Raw genomic sequence first — 6000 nt, 5'->3', positions numbered from 1 at the left:
GATGCGGTGTTTTAAATGCTGGACGTTCGGACACATGTCATCTTGCTGTGCTTCCAGCATCACGTGTAGAGATTGTGGACGTCCTTCGCAACCGCATAATCCATGTGCCCCGCCTCCTATCTGCGTTAACTGCGGAGAACACCATTCCCCTTGCTCGCCAGACTGTAGGATATTCCGGAAAGAAAGGAAGATAATGGAATATAAGACCCTGGACCGCCTGACCTACCCCGAGGCTAGGTGGAAATATGAGCGATTACATCCTGTGCCAATGACATCCGCCTATGCCGTGGCTGCAACACTAGTTCGAACCTCTACCGTCACCCACAGTTCAACCTCAGCTCTGTCAGAATTCACCGGCCCCCTTGGTTGTGGGGGGAACTTCACTCCCTGTTGCCCCTGCTCCATCTATTTCAGGAGCAATACCCCCCAAACCATCGGGGACATCAGTTGCCCCTTCCCAGCCAGAGAAGCGTAAGACTTCTTCGGCTTCTCTCACCAGGAAGGGGTCCCTTGGGGACTTCCCTTCACAAGTTCTGATCAGTGGTAACACGGACACCCGCAAGTGGCTGAAACAACCACCACTCCCTAGTCGTAGGGCCTCACGGTCGTCGTCTGTCCCTGAGACTGACACAGTGAAGCCCATGAAGCCTTAACCGCCGAAGGCACACCAGGAGAAGCCGAAAAAGAAGAAAGTCCCCAAGACCACCGACATTGCGGTGGCACCCGTCCCACCGCTTCCTACAAACTCTACGTCTGAGGATGAGGTCGAGATTCTGGCGTCTGCTGAAGACCTGGATCTCGCTGGTCCCTCAGACGCCATGGATGTAACTCATGCAGGTTAACTCAAGCGGCGTAAATTGCCTTCCTAGTCCCTTCACGCCTTCTCAGCCATGGACAATTTCATACTCCAGTGGAACTGCAGCAGTTTTTTCCACCATCTAGCTGAGCTCCGACAACTTATCAGCCTTCACCCTCTCTTCTGCATTGCTATTCAGGAAAGTTGGTTTCCAGCAATGTGAACCCCCGCCCTCCGTGGCTATCGGGGTTATTATAAGAACCGGGCAGCTTATCAAACGGTGTCTGGTGGCATCTGCATATATGTCCTTAACTCTCTTCACAGCGAGTTTGTCCCTCTACAAACACATTTAGAGGCTGTCACTGTTCGGGTGTGGACGCCACAGGCTGTTACCGTCTGCAGTCTTTACCTTCCACTGGATGATGATGTTGCGCAGCATGTCCTGGCTGCGCTGATAGCCCAATTGCCGTCCCCTTTCCTGTTACTGGGCGACATCAACGCCCATAACCCTCTATGAGGTGGGTCGGTGGCGACAGGTCGAAGCGCCACCATTGAGCATTTATTGGCACAGCTCGATCTTTCGCTTTTAAATGATGGTTCCTTCACACACTGCAGGGTGGCACATGGCACGTACTCCGCCATCGACCTTTCGATTTGCAGCCCTAGCCTCTTATCGTCTGTTGCCTGGAGTGTGCATGACGACCTGTGTGGTAGTGACCACTTTGCGATCTTTCTGTCACTGCCACAGCGTCAGTCGTCTGGGTGGCCTCAGGTGGACCATGAATAAGGCTGACTGGGATTTGTTTTCCTCCACTGCTGCTATTGAGCCTCTCTCTAGTGATGACATTGATGCGGTGGTTCAATCGGTCACCACCCGCACCGTTAGTGCCGCCGAATCTGCCATTCCCCGTTCTTCTGGGTCCCCTCGGCGGCGGACTGTGCCTTGGTGGTCGCCCGAGATCGCTGAGGCGATAAAAGATCGCCGGCGGGCGCTCCAGCGTCACAAGCGTCATCCCTGGCATTGAACACCTCATCACCTTCAAACGGCTGCGTTCAAGGTGCAGCCTCCCATAGTTCCTCGCACGTCCAGGAGAACGGGGTACCACAGGGCTCTGTCCTCAGTGTCTGCCTGTTTTTAATTGCAATAAACGGTCTCGCTGCAGCAGTTGGACATTCTGTCTCCGCTTCCCTGTATGCTGACGACTTCTGCCTTTACTATACCTCTATTGGCATTGCAGCTGCTGAACGTCAGCTACAGGGTGCAATCCGCAAGGTGCAGTCTTGGGCTGTAGCGCGTGGTTTTCAGTTTTCGGCTGCCAAGACCCATGTTATGCATTTCTGCCAGGCCCGAACGGTCCATCCTGAGCCGCGGCTTTATCTTGATGGCGAACTTCTTGCTGTGGTGGAGACCCACAGGTTTTTGGGTGTACTTTTTGATGCCCCGTTGACTTGGCTGCCTCATATTCGGCAGCTTAAACAGGCGTGTTGGCGGCATCTAAATGCTCTGAGATGCTTGAGCCACACCAGCTGGGCCGCCGACTGGTCTACCCTGTTACGACTCTACCAAGTGTTAATCCAGTCCTGTCTGGATTATGGGAGCCTGGCTTATGGCTCCGCTTCCCCATCTGCGTTGCGGGTGCTGGACCCAATACTACACAGCGGGATATGACTTGCCACTGGTGCCTTCCGCACCAGCCCTGTGGGCAGCATACTAGTGGAGGCAGGTGTCCCTCCACTGCGGTTACGGCGCCAACGTTTGCTGGCCGCTTATGCTGCCCATGTTTTTAGCTTGCCCGGGCATCCAAACTATCGTCTCCTGTTCCTGCAATCGGTCGTCCATCTGTCAGAACGTCGGCCCCGGTCAGGTTGTATGATCACGGTCCGCGTCAAAGAGCTTTGCTCTGGGCTTAGGGTTTTCACTGTTCCACCTCCTTTCCAGGCCACTTTGTGCACACCCTCATGGTGTGTTCCTCGCCCTTGCCTTCAGCTCGACTTGACACAGTGCCCGAAGGACTCAGTCCCTCCAGAGGCCTTCGGCCGCCGCTTCTATTCCATCCTGGCCACGTATCGGGGCTTTGGCATTGTTTAAACTGACGGTTCGGTGGTTGCTGGTCATGTTGGGTATGCGCTAACTCTAGGCGACCATTCCAAACAACGTTCCTTGCAGGATGACTGCAGCATTTACACTGCTGAGCTGGTTGCCATCTTTCGTGCCCTAGAGTATATCCACTGCAGCTCAAGTGAGTCCTTCATTATCTGTAGCGATTCCCTGAGTGGTTTACGAGCTCTCGACCAGGTAATTGCTATCCATGAGTCCTTGCATACTCTTGCCCGTTGCGGCCGCTCTGTGGTTTTTTTGTGGACCCCCGGTCATGTTGGTATCCCTGGCAATGAACATGTTGACCGCCTGGCGAAAGAGGCCACGAGTCAACCATCTCTGGATGTTGGCCTCCCAGAGACTGATTTGCGGGCAGTCTTACGCCACAAAGTTTTTGCGCTGTGGGACGATGAATGGCGCGAACTGGCAACGTGTAATAAATTCTGTGCTGCCAAGGAGACGACAGCTGTGTGGCGGTCATCCCTGCCAGCCACTCGCAGGGACTCAGTAGTTCTTTGCCGGCTCTGCATTGGCCACTCCCAGCTGACACACAGTTATTTACTGCCCCGGGAGGACCCTCCTCTATGTCGCTGCGGGGCGGCTTTGACAGTGGCCCACATTTTGTTGGCCTGCCCCCATTTAGCTGTTGTCAGGCAGACATTTGCGCTGCCTCATACGCTCCCTGCCCTTTTATCTGATGATCCTGCTATGGCTGGCTTAGTTTTACGTTTTATCCGGGCAGAGGGTTTTTATCGTTATGTTCTTTTGTGTGGATTCTGGCCATTGGGCTACGATTTTAATCTGAGTTTATAATGCATTTTTCGGTGGTTGGCTTTTCCTTTTTTGTTTCTATGGTCGGCCAACCACCGTCACACTCTGTGTGATTTTAGTTCGTCTTGTCTGTTCTTTGTCTAAGTTTCTTTGGTTCTGTGTCATCTGTGATCGATTCTGTTACTCGTTTTTATTCTCTGTGGGTGTTTTTAGTATTTGGAAGAAGGGACCGATGACCATAGCAGTCTGGTCTTTTTAATCCCACAAACCAACCAACCTGTCCTCGACGGTTAGTGTTCATCAGAGGCAAGGGTGTAGTCAGGAGTGCCGCTGGGAACTGTGATGGGACCTACTTTGTACTCTATATACATAAATGATTTGGTGGACAGACTGACTAGCAATCTGTGGTTGTTTGAAGATGATGCCATGTTGTGTGGTAAGGTGTCGAAGCTGAGTGACTGTAGGGAGATATAAGACGACTTGACGAAATTTCCGGTTGGTGTGATGAATGGCAGCTAGCCCTAAACGTAGAAAAATTTAATTTAATGTAGATGAGTAGGAAGAACAAACCTGTAATTTTTTCACACAGTATTACTAGTGTCCTGCTTGACACAGGCAAACCGAGATGAGGTGGAACTAGCATGTGAGAACAGTGGTAGGGAGGACGAATAGCCTAATTCGGTTTATTCGGAGAATTTTAGCCATGAATGGTTGACCTTCAAAGGAGGCGTCATATAGGACCCGAGTGCGACATATTCTTGAATACTGCACGAGTGCTTGGGATCCGCACCAGGTCGGACTGAAGGAAGACATCGAATCAGATTAGAAGTGGGCTGCTAGATACTTTACAAGTAGGATTTAACAACACATAAGTGTTTCAGATATGCTTCGGGAACTCAAATGGGAATCCCTGGATGGTAGGTGACGTTCTTTTTCAGAAAAAGCAGTGAAAATAATGTAGCGAAACAGCGTTTGAAACCGACTACAGGACGATTGTACTGCCACCATCATGCAATGCACTTAAGGACTACGAATAAAACATACAAGAAATTAGGCCTCATGCGGAGGCATATGAATCGTCGTTTTTTCCTCGCTTTATTTGCAAGTAGAACAGGAAATGAAATGACTAGTAGCGGTACAGGGTACACTCCACCACTCACCATACGGCGGCTTTTGGAGTATCGATGTAGATGTGGTGTAGATGCATGCAAATATTTTAAACGCTTTATACCGTTTGCATGCAAAAACTTACTCAATATCTCAATATGCACATTAATGGGGAGAGTCAATAGGTGACTGATGATCTTAACTTTTTGGTCTCCTGAAATACTAAGCTAAAGAAACATCTGTCTACAGTGTGCCGAGAAGCACAGACACTAGCCTACTACCAGTGTAAGAAAACCCACATATCGTGTATGTAAAACGCAGACGACATTTCTATCCTATGTCATACTTCAACTAATTATGAAAACAAACCGTCACACAGGCCTAACACTCTGTTAGGGTTAGATAACACACAGGAGCGTCTAACGATGTTTTTCCAGGCCACAAATCATGAGGAGGAACCAGTTTCTATCGCTGTAATCCTACCTCTAGTTTCGGATGCATGTCACAATGGAAATGACAGTCGTATAGAGGAATATATGTACAAATCAAACCACTAATCGCAGTCTGGAAACCCATAAGGCTTCTTTCTCTTTTCTTAGCGCACCTGCTTAGTTGTCACTCACGTAGTTTCTGTTGTCGGCTGTTGATCATCAGAGTAGCTGGCGGGATGCAGCTTTAGTGCTGGCTGGAACTCTTTCATGCAAGCCCTTTGGTAGCGTCCATATATACTGCATTTGGAGCTATTTGGTTACATGTGGTGCGTGACTGTGTCACCTTTTGCGTTGAATTCGCCACCAGTGAGCGTGAAACAAGCTGTTTATTATGCTAAAATGGCAAAAGCGACAGGCGTTGTAAAGCAACAGACGCTGTATGCCTCCATCTAGGTTACTGGGTTTTAGTGTTCTGTTTCGTACCTAGACGATACTTTATTTGTCTGGCAACTCTTTGTGGTTCGGTCATGCTATATTCGAATTCCAACGTGCTAGTCGTGGTATTATAGTTATTTAAATTCACTCCAGGTACTAGTTCAGTTCAATAACTTCATGCCATTCGTGTTCTACAGTCACATTTACAAACAGAATTTTGTACTGAAACTATTTTGGGCTAATGTACGATCTATGCAGTCGGGCCAAGGAAAAACAAAAATTCTATTGTGGATTCAGTTCCACTGCCTCACAATCGGATGCAGTCAATAGTTTCACACGTGGAAAGTGGCGACACGTTGCAT

The sequence above is a fragment of the Schistocerca piceifrons genome, chromosome 4, assembly GCF_021461385.2.
Source record: "Schistocerca piceifrons isolate TAMUIC-IGC-003096 chromosome 4, iqSchPice1.1, whole genome shotgun sequence".
Lineage (NCBI taxonomy): Eukaryota > Metazoa > Arthropoda > Insecta > Orthoptera > Acrididae > Schistocerca > Schistocerca piceifrons.
Note: the sequence above shows the minus strand (reverse complement) of the source record.